The 17,420-nt window shown below is 35.8% G+C and overlaps 1 pseudogene across 1 annotated transcript; it reads left to right on the top strand.

Annotated features, from left to right (window-relative positions):
* Positions 1-15,351: 15,351 nt before the first annotated feature.
* On the top strand, positions 15,352-16,669 carry LOC149251560 (protein translation factor SUI1 homolog; annotated as a pseudogene). Its single transcript, XR_016265445.1, has 4 exons — positions 15,352-15,355; positions 15,879-16,083; positions 16,177-16,230; positions 16,342-16,669. The product of XR_016265445.1 is annotated as a protein translation factor SUI1 homolog (transcript).
* Positions 16,670-17,420: the final 751 nt, after the last annotated feature.

Genomic DNA, 17,420 nt, shown 5'->3' with positions numbered 1-17,420 from the left:
CTCTGTGATTTGTTTGTGAGCGGTGTCCTTTGGTGTTCTATCTAAGGAACTTACCCTGTAAATTCCTACACCCCAAGGTCCTCTACTTTCTTGAGTTCAGAACATACCACATCAGCCTCTTGGTGTATTCATGGAGCCACTAGATCCATCGGAGGATGGAGATCCTCCTCGACGAAAACAGTCTTCTGAGCAAGAAGAAAATGTAGATTCCTTTGCATCTTCGATCTTAGCCATTGGCCTTCCAAAAACCAAACCGTCAATATCCAAGTTTGTGAAGTAACTTGAAGACATCCGAGAGATCTCTCTTCCTTCATCTCTCCTTCATCGGGTGGTGTTGTCTCTAGTAGAAAGGGGATTCATGGGCCAGTTTACAGGACTATGGCCACCACCTCATTTGATTCAAAAATGGGTTGAAAGGAACTAGTCCTCTTCAATATGTGGAAAAATATCCATAAGATTTTTTGGAAGAGGGTATTATACTTTTCATTTCGAAACAAAAGAAGATCAAGATTTAATCTTCAGAAACGACCCATACTTCAAGGATATGCATAGACTATACCTAAATAGATGGATTCCTAACTTCGATCCTAAAATGGATGTTCCCAATGCTCTGTCGGTATGGGTAAGACTTCCTCACCTTCCTCTACATTGCTGGGGAGATGAATCTATCAAGGCCATTGGGAAAGTTGTGGGGAAGTATATTGACAAATGTGGACCAAAAGATAACATGCATGCATGTGGAGGATTTGTGTCGCAGTGGACCTAGGGAAGGGCCTTCTGGAGGCAGTAAAGATCAAAGTAGATCAATGGATGCATATAAAATAATTGGACTATGAGAAGATACCGTTCAAATGAAAGGTATGTCACGAATATGGTAATTTTGAAAATAGATGTCCAAAATAACAAGAAAGTGGAAATTTAGAAGAGTCTGAAGCAAAATGGGAACAAGTTAAAAGGAAAAATTAGCAAACAAACAACCCCCTGCTCCTCAAGCCATCCAAAAGCACCCCCTTCCCCCCCGATCCCTTTCCATCATCCCCCATCTCGACCAACCCTCCCATAATCTCTTCATCCTTCATCAACCCCAACCCATTTGGACCTCTTGATGACCCTCCTATACCCCCCTCATCCCACCCCTCTACCCCTCATCTCTTGCCCTCCCATATCCTCATCCCTCAGTTCCTATTACCCAGAGTAGCCCTCCTCCCCCCTCAGTGGATAAAATTTTGACAAGAAACCAATCTAAGGAATCTCTTGAAATCTTAGATCACCAAAAGAAATAAGGAAGGAAATCTAACAAAGATCTTAGAGATGAAGTGGTAGCAAAAGAGATGGCTTTAGGAACATAGCAGCCCATGGACTCCTTTTTTGGGAAAAGCTCTGGGAACAATGAGAAAAACCAAAATCATCAAAGAGGGAAAGGACCCTCAACCCACCAACCAAATAAATAATGATTGTGGTCTCCTGGAATTGTCATGGTTTGGGGACACCTTTTAAAGTAAATGCAGCAAAAGATATTTTAGTAAAGGAAAACCCAGATATTCTTATGCTTCAGGAGACCAAAACTAGTTTCCAGGACTCAAAAAATTGATCAAAAATCTAAAAAATTATGCGAGAAAATCTCAACAACCTATAGGGGCTTGAGGGGGAATTTACATACTATGGAGGAAAGGAAAAACACTAGATTAGAACAGATCTAAAAGAGAAAACCACCAATAAGCAATTTTTCATTGTTAATATATACGCCCCTAATCACTTCAGGGAAAAAGAACATTGTTGGAATATGATTCAAGAGACCTTAAATGAAACTCATAACAGAAAAATAATCTTGGGAGGGGACCTCAATCTTTTCCTAAATGTAGAGGAGAAATTTGGAGGGACTTACCATGTAGACCCCTCAAGGGATGCCATTGAAAACATTATGGAAAAAACAATCTAATAGACATCCCTCCCAACAATGGTATGTACACGTGGAACAACAAAAGGGTAGGAAACAACAATAGAAAGGAAATATTAGATCGGATTTTGGTTGAAGACAACGTCATCTCCAACTACAACTTAGCAAGATCAAGAATCATTCATACAACGACATCATATCACAAGTCGGTGGTAATTACTATGGGGCTGATGGAAAATCAAAGCCCAATACCTTTCAAATATTGCCCAATACAGAATAGCAAGGTAGAATTCAAAAAACGTATTGGAGAAGTGTGGTCTCAAAAGGTCTTGGGGTCCCCCTATTATGTGTGGGAAACCAAGCTTAAAAACTTGAGAAAGGAACTGAAAATATGGGCCATAGAAAATGAAAATCAAACAAAAAAAAATAAAGTCGGAGCTATTAAGAAAGATGGAGGAACTTCAACAGGCAAAAGAAAACAAGGAGGAGCACAAAGAGGGCCATCTCTAGTAAAAGGGTTTTTTTTGGGAAATATATAGAGAGAACCAGAAAGAAGAGGAAGCGGTGAAACGAAAGTCAAGAAGCCATTGGTTAAAAGCAGGGGATAAAAACGCAACTTTTTTTCATAATACTATGAAAATCAGAAGAGCCAGAAATCAAATTGACAAAATCGAAGTAGAGGGACAACAAATTAGAGGAGCAGTTGAATTAAAAAATGAATCTCATAAACATTTCAAAAACCTCTTAACAACAAATGGAGAAATAGAAAATTATGAAAACTTTTTGCAACATGTACCAAATAAGATAAGTGATGAGAAAAATGTGGAAATTATGCAAGAAATCGCAAAAGAAGAAATAGAGGTAGTTGTTTGGAGCCTTCATCTGGATAAGGCATAGGGCCCGAATGGATTCACAATAGCATTTTACAGGCAACACTAGCAGATAATAAAAAATGATTTAGTATCAATGATAAGGAATGTGTTTAATAAGAAAAAATAGGAGTTTTTACCAAATCCTCATATCTGGCATTAATTCTAAAGGATGCTAGACCTTCCACCTTTAGCAGATTTCGGCCAATTTCATTATTCAACTCCTCTTATAAAATAATAATGAAGATCATAGCCAACTAAATAAAGAAAATTCTCCCCTGAGATTATCTTGGAAAACCAAGGAGGCTTTGTACCAAATAGACAGATTATAGACAATGTACTGGTGGTCTAGGAATCTTTCCACTAAAGCATGCTAGAAAAAGAACATGGAATCATCATAAAATTGAATATGACCAATACCTTTGATCAAGTAAGTCTTCCTTACCTCACTTTTATCTTAAATAAATTTGGTTTTCAAGTGAAATCATTGAGGTAATCAATGTTTGCATTATGGGACCATGGATAGCCCCATTGATAAATGGAACACCAAGTGAGTTCTTTCAAACTTCCAGAGGGGTGATGCAGGGTTTCCCTCTTTCACCTTTCCTATATATAATAACGGATGACTCGTTAAGTAGAGCTTTTGAAAAGAGAAGGAGAGAAAGGACTCTAACTGGGTTGAACATCTCTCATGGTGTAAGAAGCATAAATCATTCCTTGTTTGCTGATGACACTCTGTTCATGGGGGAAGCTTCATGCATTATTTCCCAAAGATTCAAAAAAATCCTCGATAACTTTATGGAGGCTTCTGGTGGTCTCTTAAATAATGTAAAATGTAGAATATATGGTTGTAATACTCCCTCTTGCACCATGCAAAGAATATCTCAGATTCTTGAGATTCCCATACAGGAAAAATGGAACCACTTATTTTACCCTGGACTTCCCATATCTAAATAAAATCTCAAGGTTGAGTTGTGAAGCACACAAACTGAAAAGATGAAGGAAAAAATCCAAAGTTGGGGAATGTTGCGGCTGAACATTCTAGGCACGGTGACTCTAATCAAAGCCATTCTCAATGTGTTGCCAATTTACCAATATTCCATTATTCTGGCTCCGGCCAGCATCCACAAACAAATGGAATTAATAATCAGAGGTTTTCCATGGCAGGGAGGGAAAAAGGAGACCAATAAATCAACTTGGTAAAATGGGAACAAGTAATTTTTCCCTATGAGAAGGGAGGCTTATCTATAAGGCTTCCTGGATTGATGAATGCTTCGCTAGGGGCTAAAATTATATGGGGAATGATAACTGGTAAGGGAAACTGGTGGAAAAAAACTTTTTCTTTGAAGTATATGAATCATCAAAGAACACACTTTCTGGATGAAAATGTCCCAATAAGGCCATGCTCGCAAGTATGGAAGCTAGTTAAAAAAATGATACCTACTATCGTCAAGTACACTTCAAAGATTCCCAACAATGGTAAGAGTATCAAGGTATGGGAAGACAACACTATGGGGAAGGAACCTTCAACATCTCTTCTAGGTTTCCAAGAGATAAAAGAAAGGATGCAAGCTAAGGGATAACCTCCCTGCATTCTATCTCTCATTCGGAAAACATAAATTGGCAAGAATAGAACATCCCAAATCTTCCTCCAAATTTAAAAATCCAATAGGATCTCTTAGTGCACCATCTCAAAGGATCGCCCCAACAAAAATGGAGGATGAAGATACAATCATCTGGGATCCTAGTGGGGGTTAGCAAAATGAACAAGACTGGGCACCATGGAAATCTATATGGAAATCCTAAAGTCTCCCCAAAGTTAAAATATTCAGTTGGACCCTTCTAAAAAGGAAAAATTCTTACTGTTGAAAACCTTAAAAGAAAGGGCTTTCCTAGCCTGTTAAGGTGCTCAATGTGCCTAAATGAAGAAGAATCCATACAACACCTTTTCTTGGACTGCCCATTTACTAGAGACTGTTGGAAGCAACTTTCTAATCCTATGGAAATGGATCTCAACTTCTCCATAACCTTTAATGACTTCTTTACTGAATGGAAAAAAAATTACCCTTATTCAATGAAGAACAAGCAAACCATTAAAAGGTTTTGGGAAAGTCTCCCATCATTTCTATGTAACTTGGAAGATTTGGCTCTTAAGAAATAAAAGTATTTTCAAAGATCAAGCCCCAATGATTGGAAGAGTAATGGCAAAAACTTGGGGACTCACTTCAAAATTTATAAACATGAAAGGATTAAAAGCTATAGATAGTAGCATCCTCAAGCAAGAAGAAAGCAATTGGATCTGTCGGGAAACTATAAGAAGTAATTGGAATATCAGTCCCAATGACAAACCTCCAACTAAAAACTGGAAAAGTAGATTAAATAAGGAAGAATTCATAACATGGAAAGGAAATTTGAATAAGCGTTGTCTCTTTTTCGATGGGGCCTCCAGAAACAACTAGGTAGAGATGGTGCAAGAGGGATCCTCCTCAAGCCAAGGGGGAAATCCTGTCACTTATGAGTGGGGGTTGGGGGAAACCTCCAACAATAAGGCTGAGGCATATAGCCTGCTAATGGGAACCAAGATCCTAAAAAAAGGGGAAATCAGAGATCCAATAATAATGGGAGATTCAACAATTATAATTGAAGCCATGGTCAGTAGAAGAAATCCTCCAAACATTGCCATGCATCGAATCTTCAAAAGAATAAGGCAAAATTTGGAAGGTGTGGGGAAAATCAAATTTAAACATATATTGTGGGAAAACAATAGTTCAGCAGACCACCATGCAAATATGGCAGTGTCCAGGTCTAAAGGGCAAACAAGAGAGGATGAGGATGTTTTCCATACATCTATTCCTTAGTCATATTGACTTTGTGAGAAAATCATGACAAAAGTCTCATATCCCTATGACATTCTATGGTTCAAAACAAAGAAGATATGCAGCATCATTACATATCTCTGCAAGGATTTATTTTCAACTGACATAGCATGGAGGTCCTGTGATTCCACACGAACCTCTCTGTGCATAATTTTCCACTTCAACATCTCGAAGATTGTTAATTTACATCCAATTGCGTTCCTCCATGTATGCATTACCTCTAAGCGGTATGGATCTCCTTTTACACCCCTCTCTCCTTTATATCTCGGCCTACCCTCTCCTATTCTCACTCAAAGTTTGCTCCTCGCTCATCCTTTTGGACATTATTCCTACCAAGCTCCATGTTTCTTTATTGATCTCTCCCATCAACGTAGTCCTAGTTCCACTCTTAATCGCCTTCTTGCTCCCCCTCAGTGCGATCCCATTCCATCTCCAAGCACGTTGTCTGTCGATCGATGCTCTCCTCTGTCCCACAATACTATAGTGAGCTTAACTCCTTTGCTCTGTTCCCCATTTGGTTGTTTGCACATTTCTTCTTTCACCTCTGGCATCCTCATTACCCCCTACTTCTCTGTTGTCTTTGTTGCAAGGATTATTCTCCTCTGCTCCTTGTTTTGGTCCAAACCAGTAGGTTGTTGCTACATCAAAGGGAAGGTGAATCAACGTTCCTACAACAAGAAGGATCATTGGTATCAATCTAACAATTACATGGGAACAACATCAGGGAATTTTTCAAGCAAAGATATCAAGAATAAACAACACAACACATAGGATCACATCAGAGATAAAAGAAAAGTAGAAGAATGCTCAGCCATGGATTTAAATCCAGTTGATCGAGCTTCTCAAAATGAGAAATGTGTTACTTGTAGAGCCAACAAATTTATGATCATCAAGATAAGAGAGTCAATTCAAGATTTGAGGTTTCAAATGATGCCTGAGAACTGTAATTTGAAGAGGCAACTGGAGAGTCAGAAGACAAAAATAGATTCCCACAACAACAAATATGCTCACCTTGAGGAGACAGTTAACTACCTCAAAAACATTAGTCTTCTAGCTTTTTACAATTATGTTATGTAAGTGTATTTTGTCGTTGTCCCAGTGTGTAAGGCAGTATGCCATAATTTTAATAGGAATATCTGGAATTTTTGGATTCGTGTCTAACGATTTTTGGGATTGCATTCCTGACCTTCTATCCTTATGCATGACTCCATCAAGCATCCAATGTAATAAGAGCTTGCTCCTCTATCTTTTTTAGAATATATAAAACTATAACCGATCTGATAATAATAATAATTATATATATATATATATATATATATATATATATATATATATTTATATTTATATTTGAATCAATAATATTTTGACACAAGGGATTTGAAATTAGAATCTAATAATTTAGATATTACTTCATAAAGATAGTTTTGAAAATATTTATTATTAAAACTTATACATTCTCATTTTCTATTGGTAAATAGAATATATCTAACCTATATGATTTCTTTCTTTTTATTAAATAAAAATAATTGATAATTTAAACAAATTTACTTAATAATATCTTAATATATTATTTGTTAAATAGAATATATCTAATTTATATAATTTCTTTCTTTTTACCAAATCAGAATTATTGATAATTCAAATAAAGTTACTTAAGCGTATTTTAATATGTTATTTTTTTTTAGCATTGGAAAGAAATAATAAGCTTCTTTTAATATGTTATTTTTTTAAGTATTACAAAAAATAATAAGCTTCTCAAACTTGAATGTAAGAGAGAGTACATTCGAGAGTAAATATTAACAATAAGCTATTGTTTGTTTGGTAATAAGTTAGCTTTACTTATTTAACAATTTCATATAATTATCCTATTTTAAAACTTAAATATGTTAATTTGTAAAGATTTGAATTTAAGTAAAAGAAATCAAACAATTCTACATAATTATCCAAATTAAAATCAATTACCATTATATTAAAATATTGTATTTAATATAATTTAAAAAAATCACTAAATTTATAATATAATAGTAATTTCTATATTTTATTTTCAATTCATAATATAGTAATAGCTTCTGTGTTTTACTTTCAATTCATAATATAATAATAAAGTATATTTAATTTATATAATTGAAAAATCAGAGGTTCAAAAATAATTTACAAATCTTTGGAATTAACGGTGAATAACTTTTGAGTTGGAATACTCTGTGCTAATAAGTGATATGGGGTTTAGCGGTGAGTTTCGCTGGGTGATACCCACAAGATGAGGACGTCTCGGCTCTTGTTGAGGCATAATTTACCTGCTATTGTGCAGCTTGCAAGAGGTTTATAGTGACAGCCAGTCAGATTTGAGCATAATTTACCTGCTATTGTGCGGCTTGCAAGTTGTTGCACGTAGCCTAGGTTTATAGTGGCAGCCAGTCAGATTTGATCCTGGATCTGTTCAGGATAACTCTCACTAGTTACCGATTATCCTAGATTCAAAAAAAAAATAAGAATTACCACTTAAAAAACAATTTATAATTTTAATAAAATAGTTTTTAAATTAAATCTAATGATCTGTCCCAATAAACTTTCTTTATTCACGATATCCTTGATTTCTTTTCCCCATACATATGTATTTAAAATTTAGGGAATAGATGAGTTCGGAGAATCCTGAGCACGTTCACAATGTTTTTCACAAATTATCAGAGGCGTACGTACTGTTGGTAACGCCCCATGAGCTCCATCCCTCACTTTGAAAACAACCATAAACGACATAGGTGATTGTTCGACGTTCCCGCATAAAAGAAATATATTTGTCCACCCATCGATGTGCAAGGAAAGGCTAAAGAATCTACCAGGAAAATCGGATACCATCAGTCCCTTGCATAAATTCCTGAGCGCGAGGAATTGTGAAAGGTGTATTTATATAACTAAAACTGAGATCTCTGTCAGCTGGCGAATAAATTTATTGAAACAGAAAGGCTGGTAGGAGACCAACTAATTGTGAACTTATGTTATCATCCTGATAGACTAACAAATATTGCATTTAGATGACTTTGTTGAGTACATGAACAAGTTGATGCTATTGGATTGTGTTTTTATACAAATATTTGAGTTTAGCAACCGTGAGGTTATATTATTATCATGTCTGAATAACACCCACAAACGATCTAAAACTCTAAACACATCACAAGTATTTGAATAAGACCATCTTGAATTCATACTCTTTAAAGAAACAAATCAAATATGTAAACCACATAACAAGTATTTGAATCATATGAACATCTTGAATTTATACCGTTAAAGAAAATAATTAAAAGATATTCCAAACACACGTTCACACAACAATTCTGGTTCTCTTAAAGTGTAATCGGTGTAGTTGTCTCGAGGTAAAATATCATAGCCGTTAAAGAAAATAATTAAAAGATATTCCAAACACAGGTTCACACAACAATTTTGGTTCTCTTAAAGTGTAATAGGTGTAGTTGTCTCGAGGTAAAATATCACTGTAGATTTACTCAATGTACCTTTGACATATTAAGTAGGTTCATATTAAGTAAGTTTATGGTATAGTAAATAATACTTCTAATTTAATTACATATTGCAAAATACTCAATATTAAAGCAATACATTTTCCCAATTTAAAAATCCCCACTTTCACTAGATATTAAATATCTATTTTTTCATTAACATTTTTTATACCCATTGATATATTATTGTCAACTTTTAACTCCAATTTTATACTTATTTATATAAAAACCCTTTACCCCTCTATATATATCTCAATATATATCAGACTAATTATTAAATAATGACGACTAACTTTCTCTCACTGTGATTCATTGGCGTCTCCGCTAATCTTGGCGTCTCTGCTAATCTTGACGACATCCCTTAAGGTTGGTGCTATGTTGACAGCTTTCTCTCTCTGTGATTCATTGGCGTCTCTGCTCATCTTGACGACATCCCTTAAGGTTGTTGCTATGTTGACAGCAACGTGGATGATGTGGAACACCACATTATCACACACCAGCTAAAGGTGCTACGCAGGACTACATGCAGAGGTCACACCTTTCGAGATGGATTTAGCTGGTCAGACATTTAATTTCGTCTAAACCTATAGAGGAAACTAAATGACTTCAACGTTCCTTATATTATTTTGAGTTTTGATTTGGATTGGAATTGCCCAGGACTTCGCTGGTGACTGTATGATATACATGAGAGGCCTCAAAACGTACAGAGGAAATTAAAGGACTTCAGGGTTCCTAATATTATTCTGATTTTTTGTTGGATTGTTACAGAGACACCATTTAATTCCAATAATGTATATTCTTATTTACACAATATTTAATGCACTACTGTTATATTATTTTGATTTTTTATTTGAATTGTTGCATATACACCCTTTAAATCCACTAATATATATTCTTTATTTAGACAATATTTAAAGCCAGTAATGTATATTCTTATTTACACAATATTTAACGCACAACTGTCATGTGCATATTGTTTATAGTGATTGTGGCCGAAGTATCGACCACACCTTGCGATCTTTAGACAAGATGTCCAGTCCAACAGAGTATGGTTACTTCGTGGACACATCTTTATCTAAATTGGAGATTCCAAAATGTTCAAAAATATCACCTACAACCTACCATGGAAAAAATATATATATTTCGAATTCTCTTCTCTCCATCCAATTTACTTAAATAAATATTCCAATATATATATATATATATATATTTCTCTTCTATCCATCCAATTTACTTAACATAAATATTCCAAAATCCAGAATGGCTCAGGGACTAAATAACAAATACCACTCAAAAATCTTAATCATCATGATAACTTGTACCGAAGATAAACCATTTCCAGAGTGTCTGAATTGTCGTCAAATTTAAGTTTTTGCCTTTCCTATTAACCTTCCAGCGGTAGATCTTACAAAATGAAAGTCAAGATTTAGGTTAGCTCAAAAGCTTTAATATTTTTTCGTATTCAAACCCCGATGACAGTTCAAAAAATCCCACGTAACAAGGATACTTCAATAACATAATTAAAAAACTGAATCCGGAATATAACAATAATTGTCTACCTATCTCTATCGAATAGTAATGAATGCAATGGCATAATGCATAAATGTTTTCATGTGTCACTCTAGGCCCGGAGAAACGTTTGCGCTAGATTCAACAATTTTTTTTGGCAATTTAAAAATGAATAAGTAGTTTTAAATGGTTGAGTTTTATAATTACGCCGTAAGGCGTTCCCCTCTGAAATCAATTCTCTCAACTGCCTCTCTGTCATCACTTTACGCCGTTAGATCCTTTGTTAGACGATTAGATTATCCTCAGCCGTTGATTTGAATTGGTTGGTGACCGGTTGGGACTCGCTGGGCCCGTTGCTTTCCCTTCATGTAACTGCATCACAAAGAGACACTCAGTGATCATAACAGCACAATTTCGAACTCTAGATTAGCGCAAGCCCTTTCTAGTGGTCGGCCGCAGCGGCACAACCAGACCAGATCGCAGAGAAGAAAGATCATCCAGGGTACAGAACGAGGGTTTTATTTTTGGACACCATTCTATTTAATTTCTAAACGAGGGTTTTATTCAGCTGGCCGAATTCACAGTGTAATGAGTTACATTGTTCCATAGAGTCCTCAGGTATTGGGATCGAGTATTTGCAGCTGCGCTTGAGTTCGAATCCCCGTGGGCTGTGTTAGATTTTGATAAGAGAGTTTACAATGGCACCCATAGCAGTCGGTGATAAGATTCCAGATGGCGTTCTGGCCTATTTTGACGAAGAGAGCAAGCTCCAGCAAGTTTCCGTCCACTCTTTGGCCGCTGGGAAGAAGATTATTCTCTTCGGTGTCCCGGGGGGCTTTCACTCCCACTTGCAGGTCAAGGGTTTCTTAATTCTTCTGTAACTTGAATTTTTGCTTGGTTTGAGCTATGATTGATAGTTCTATGCTCTGGCTTTCGGATTATTAGAATCTTGATTTAATTATTAGGTTGTAAGGAATGTCCTCTCCTGAGTCAAATCTGGTATCATATGTTGTCTGTAAACCTCTGTACTCTTCCAATTATAAATATCAGAAAAACTGCGAAATTAGGGTTCATTGTCCTCATGGGAGTCCCTTCAATTAGTGACTGTTAGGGTTAGGGTTATTTGGGTTTCTATGATGTCTGGATCGCTAATCTGCTGGGCTTAAAATTCTGTGGAAGTGCTGACATCGGAAAAGTAAAACATCCGGCCATTATTTGGTTGGTAGTTGCAGTGCTCTTGTGTTCTATGTATCTTTTTTTTTATAGGGAAGTTTGGACGCTATTATGTCAATAGAAGGATACTTTCTGATGTATTGTTTTTGCCAGCATTTTTCGTTGTTTTTCAGATGTATTTGTACCCACATCACCGTTGATTTCAAGGCTTTTTTGGGTCACTGAGATTGCTATGATTGAATTTGTAAATGTTAAAATTCACGATGGATTTCTTGTAAGTGATGATACAGACCACCTAATCCAGGGTACAATGGGTTCCTAATAATCACCAGGTTATGTTTGACCTCTTAGTTGCACCATCCCAATATCAGAATTATTACTGATGCCTTAGCTAACGGCGGCTTTATCTGGGTATGGATATAGTAAGCTTCAGCGTGTGTGGTCCTTTTTGGCGATCTTTCTGTTTTTCAGACAGGATTTTATGCCCCGTAGCTTTTATTCTATTTATAATGTTTAGTTTAAAGATTGTGAACAAAGATCAAATCAGGGTTTATTTGCTTCACATTTGACTTCAGTGTAAGCGTTTGTATGTTGTATGAATTCCTGGGATCTGATTACATTCTCAGTATTATATGACAACCTTTTGGCTCACAAGAGTGAAATAGCTCTGAATTTTGGTTTACAAGTAATTGGAGAAACATGACCGAATTCCTTCACAGCTTAGATTACAGGCCTGATGGGTAGTTATTCTGCTAAAATTGATGGGGGTTTAATCTCGGTCTTGTGCCTTCATTTCGTGCTATAGAGGTGGTCCAGATTACCGAGAGAATAAAACCCTGGTGCAAAGATTAATTATCCATCCACCAAGTTAACTTTGCATTTTGTTGTGTGTTGCTTTTTTAATCATGTTTGCCTGCACAAGAGGCATTCCATACTTTGAAAACTATGTTTCTTGTATAACTGGGTTTAGTTATGCAATAATTCTTATTTCAGTTAGATGAGGTATCTCCCTTGTGTTTTTTTGAATGCAACCGAACCCTATTCTTTAAGGCCCGTTTTATTATCAGATGTGAAACGATACATGTTTGAGTCATCTCTTTCTTGAGGTATGAAATATCGTTATGCTCACATTTATTTTGGGTTCCAGATTTTGACTGTGAAAAGGGAAATCACTAGGACAATTATAATTTGCTTCACATTTGACTTCAGTGTAAGCGTTTGTATGATGTATGAATTCCTGGGATCTGATTACATTCTCAGTATTATATGACAACCTTTTGGCTCATAAGAGTGAAATAGCTCTGAATTTTGGTTTACAAGTAATTGGAGAAACATGACCGAATTCCTTCACAACTTAGATTACAGGCCTGATGGGTAGTTATTCTGCTAAAATTGATGGGGGTTTAATCTCGGTCTTGTGCCTTCGTTTCGTGCTATAGAGGTGGTCCAGATCACCGAGAGAATAAAACCTTGGTGCAAAGATTAATTATCCATCCACCAAGTTAACTTTGCATTTTGTTGTGTGTTGCTTTTTTAATCATGTTTGCCTGCACAAGAGGCATTCCATAGTTTGAAAACTATGTTTCTTGTATAACTGGGTTTAGTTATGCAATAATTCTTATTTTAGTTAGATGAGGTATCTCCCTTGCGTTTTTTTGAATGCAACCGAACCCTGTTCTTTAAGGCCCGTTTTATTATCAGATGTGAAACGATACACGTTTGAGTCATCTCTTTCTTGAGGTCTGAAATCTCGTTATGCTCACATTTATTTTGGGTTCCAGATTTTGACTGTGAAAAGGGAAATCACTAGGACAATTATATAATGTTTGACAATTAAAGGCCCGCTGCCCCACCCCCTTATTACATGCTGAAGCCTGATTCCCTTTTCATGTCACAGACCCATTCAAGGACCCAGAAGCGGAAGATGATGGACCGGGTACAAAGGATTATGTACATGTTCGTATACAGCAGAGGAATGGAAGAAAGTGCTTGATTACAATTCAAGGTCTTTGGAAGGATTATAATTATAATAAGATTCTTAAATATTTCAAAAAAGAGTTTTGTTGCAATGGTATTGTTGTGCAGGATCTAGAGCTGGGCAGGTATTGCACAAGTCGTCTTATGATCCATTTCAATTAGGGATTTTGGAAGATATTTCTGGTATTGTTCCTCATACAAGTTTACTTGTTTTTTAGGTTATCCAGCTTCAAGGTGATCAAAGGAAGAACGTTTCTCAGTTCCTTATCAATGTAATTTCCTAACCATGCACAATTGCAACTTCTTTTATAGTTTAAAAGTTAAAACATGGTTTCTGTTAGTTTAAAACAATTTTTTTTCTGATTGATGAATTTACTCTTGCAGGCTGGTTTGGTGAAGAAAGATAAGATCAAAATTCATGGATTTTAAATGACTTATTTGATGAAGACGTAGATCAGTAAAAAATGCATTAATGTGCTATTTTTAGATTTCAAATTGTACTTTTGATAGTACATATGTACTGTTACTACTGTGTTGGTGATCGCCTCATGTATAGGTGGCGGATAAATTATTTTCTTTGTTTTCTTAGGGATTTTAACGTTGTAAGGAATGTCCTCTCCTGAGTCAAATCTGGTATCATATGTTGTCTGTAAACCTCTGTACTCTTCCAATTATAAATATTAGAAAAACTGCGAAATTGGGGTTCATTGTCCTCATGGGAGTCCCTTGAATTAGTGACTGTTAGGGTTAGGGTTATTTGGGTTTCTATGATGTCTGGATCGCTAATCTGCTGGGCTTAAAATTCTGTGGAAGTGCTGACATCGAAAAAGTAAAACATCTGGCCATTATTTGGTTGGTAGTTGCAGTGCTCTTGTGTTCTATGTGTCTTTTTTTTATAGGGAAGTTTGGACGCTATTATGTCAATAGAAGGGTACTTTCTGATGTATTGTTTTTGCCGGCATTTTTCGTTGTTTTTCGGATGTATTTGTACCCACATCACCGTTGATTTCAAGGCTTTTTTGGGTCACTGAGATTGCTATGATTGAATTTGTAAATGTTAAAATTCACGATGGAATTCTTGTAAGTGATGATACAGACCACCTAATCCAGGGTACAATGGGTTCCTAATAATCACCAGGTTATGTTTGACCTCTCAGTTGCACCATCCCAATATCAGAATTATTACTGATGCCTTAGCTAACGGCGGCTTTATCTGGGTATGGATATAGTAAGCTTCAGCGTGTGTGGTTCTTTTTGGCGATCTTTGTGTTTTTCAGACAGGATTTTATGCCCCGTAGCTTTTATTCTATTTACAATGTTTATTTTAAAGATTGTGAACAAAGATCAAATCAGGTTTATTTGCTTCACATTTGACTCCAGTGTAAGCGTTTGTATGCTGTATGAATTCCTGGGATCTTATTACATTCTCAGTATTATATGACAACCTTTTGGCTCACAAGAGTGAAATAGCTCTGAATTTTGGTTTACAAGTAATTGGAGAAACATGACCGAATTCCTTCACAGCTTAGATTACAGGCCTGATGGGTAGTTATTCTGCTAAAATTGATGGGGGTTTAATCTCAGTCTTGTGCCTTCGTTTCGTGCTATAGAGGTGGTCCAGATCATCGAGAGAATAAAACCCTGGTGCAAAGATTAATTATCCATCCACCAAGTTAACTTTGCATTTTGTTGTGTGTTGCTTTTTTAATCATGTTTGCCTGCACAAGAGGCATTCCATAGTTTGAAAACTATGTTTCTCGTATAACTGGGTTTAGTTATGCAATAATTCTTATTTTAGTTAGATGAGGTATCTCCCTTGCGTTTTTTTGAATGCAACCGAACCCTGTTCTTTAAGGCTCGTTTTATTATCAGATGTGAAACGATACACGTTTGAGTCATCTCTTTCTTGAGGTCTGAAATCTCGTTATGCTCACATTTATTTTGGGTTCCAGATTTTGACTGTGAAAAGGGAAATCACTAGGACAATTATATAATGTTTGACAATTAAAGGCCCGCTGCCCCACCCCCTTATTACATGCTGAAGCCTGATTCCCTTTTCATGTCACAGACCCATTCAAGGACCCAAAAGCGGAAGATGTTGGACGGGTACAAAGGATTATGTACATGTTCGTATACAACAAAGGAATGGAAGAAAGTGGTTGACTACAATTGAAGGTCTTCGGAAGGATTATAATTATAATAAGATTCTTAAAGATTTCAAAAAAGAGTTATGTTGCAATGGTACTGTTGTGCAGGATCTAGAGCTGGGGCAGGTATTGCACAAGTCATCTTATGATCCATTTCAATTAGGGATTTTGGAAGATATTTCTGGTATTGTTCCTCATACAAGTTTACTTGTTTTTTAGGTTATCCAGCTTCAAGGTGATCAAAGGAAGAACGTTTCTCAGTTCCTTATCAATGTAATTTCCTAACCATGCACAATTGCAACTTCTTTTATAGTTTAAAAGTTAAAACATGGTTTCTGTTAGTTTAAAACAATTTTTTTCTGATTGATGAATTTACTCTTGCAGGCTGGTTTGGTGAAGAAAGATAAGATCAAAATTCATGGATTTTAAACGACTTATTTGATGAAGACGTAGATCAGTAAAAAATGCATTAATGTGCTGTTTTTAGATTTCAAATTGTACTTTTGACAGTACATATGTACTGTTACTACTGTGTTGGTGATCGCCTCATGTATAGGTGGCGGATAAATTATTTTCTTTGTTTTCTTAGGGATTTTAACGTTGTAAGGAATGTCCTCTCCTGAGTCAAATCTGGTATCATATGTTGTCTGTAAACCTCTGTACTCTTCCAATTATAAATATCAGAAAAACTGCGAAATTATGTTTCCAAAAATTTGTTCTTGATATTTTATTTTTATTTTGATGATATTACAAGACATTAGTTTGGGGGTGCGCAACATGAGGCAGAATGCTATGGTTTGAGAATTATCTTAAAATACAGAAGGATGCATATTTTTCAATTTGTCTGCTTAATCAGATGGATCTTTAAGACTGTTTTTTCTTTGGCATTGCATGATATTAGCATCAACTTGTTTGGATGGATTTTATTATTAGCATTTGCATCAGATGTTGCAAAGGAAACACCGTAAGGATGGGTCTTAACGGGATATCTTATTTATGAACCATTGATTGCCCATATATTTTGGGGGTCATAGGATGCCGAGGGATGAGTTGCTTCTGAGTAAGAGGATCGAGAATAAGAAGAGAAAACGACATTTTTTATATGTCGTAGAACTTACTGCACCCAAATTTAGGAGTTAAAAAATCTCATATCATTTAAAAAATCTACTTCAAAATCAAATGCATTGTCTGTGATTATGCCTATGGTGGTCATATAAAAAACAAAAAAGAAAAGCCTCAAATATTCCATAATGGCTTTAGATCCCAAATGGACTTGATGATCTTCATATAATGGATTTCGTCTATTTTTCATGCCACAATACTTAGGATTGAAGCATAGACCTGTTTGACTATACACATGGTGAGACTCATTTACAATCTATATCAGAGGAATCATACCCAAGGCCCCTCCAAATTCAATTACTATGTATAATGTTGTGCCATTAATATTGCTAATAAGTGTG

The sequence above is a fragment of the Pinus tabuliformis genome, chromosome 7 (assembly GCF_031772625.1).
Source record: "Pinus tabuliformis cultivar Carrire ecotype Pingquan chromosome 7, CPIR1, whole genome shotgun sequence".
Classification (NCBI taxonomy): Eukaryota; Viridiplantae; Streptophyta; class Pinopsida; order Pinales; family Pinaceae; genus Pinus; species Pinus tabuliformis.
This window is presented reverse-complemented; position numbering and strand designations above follow the sequence as displayed.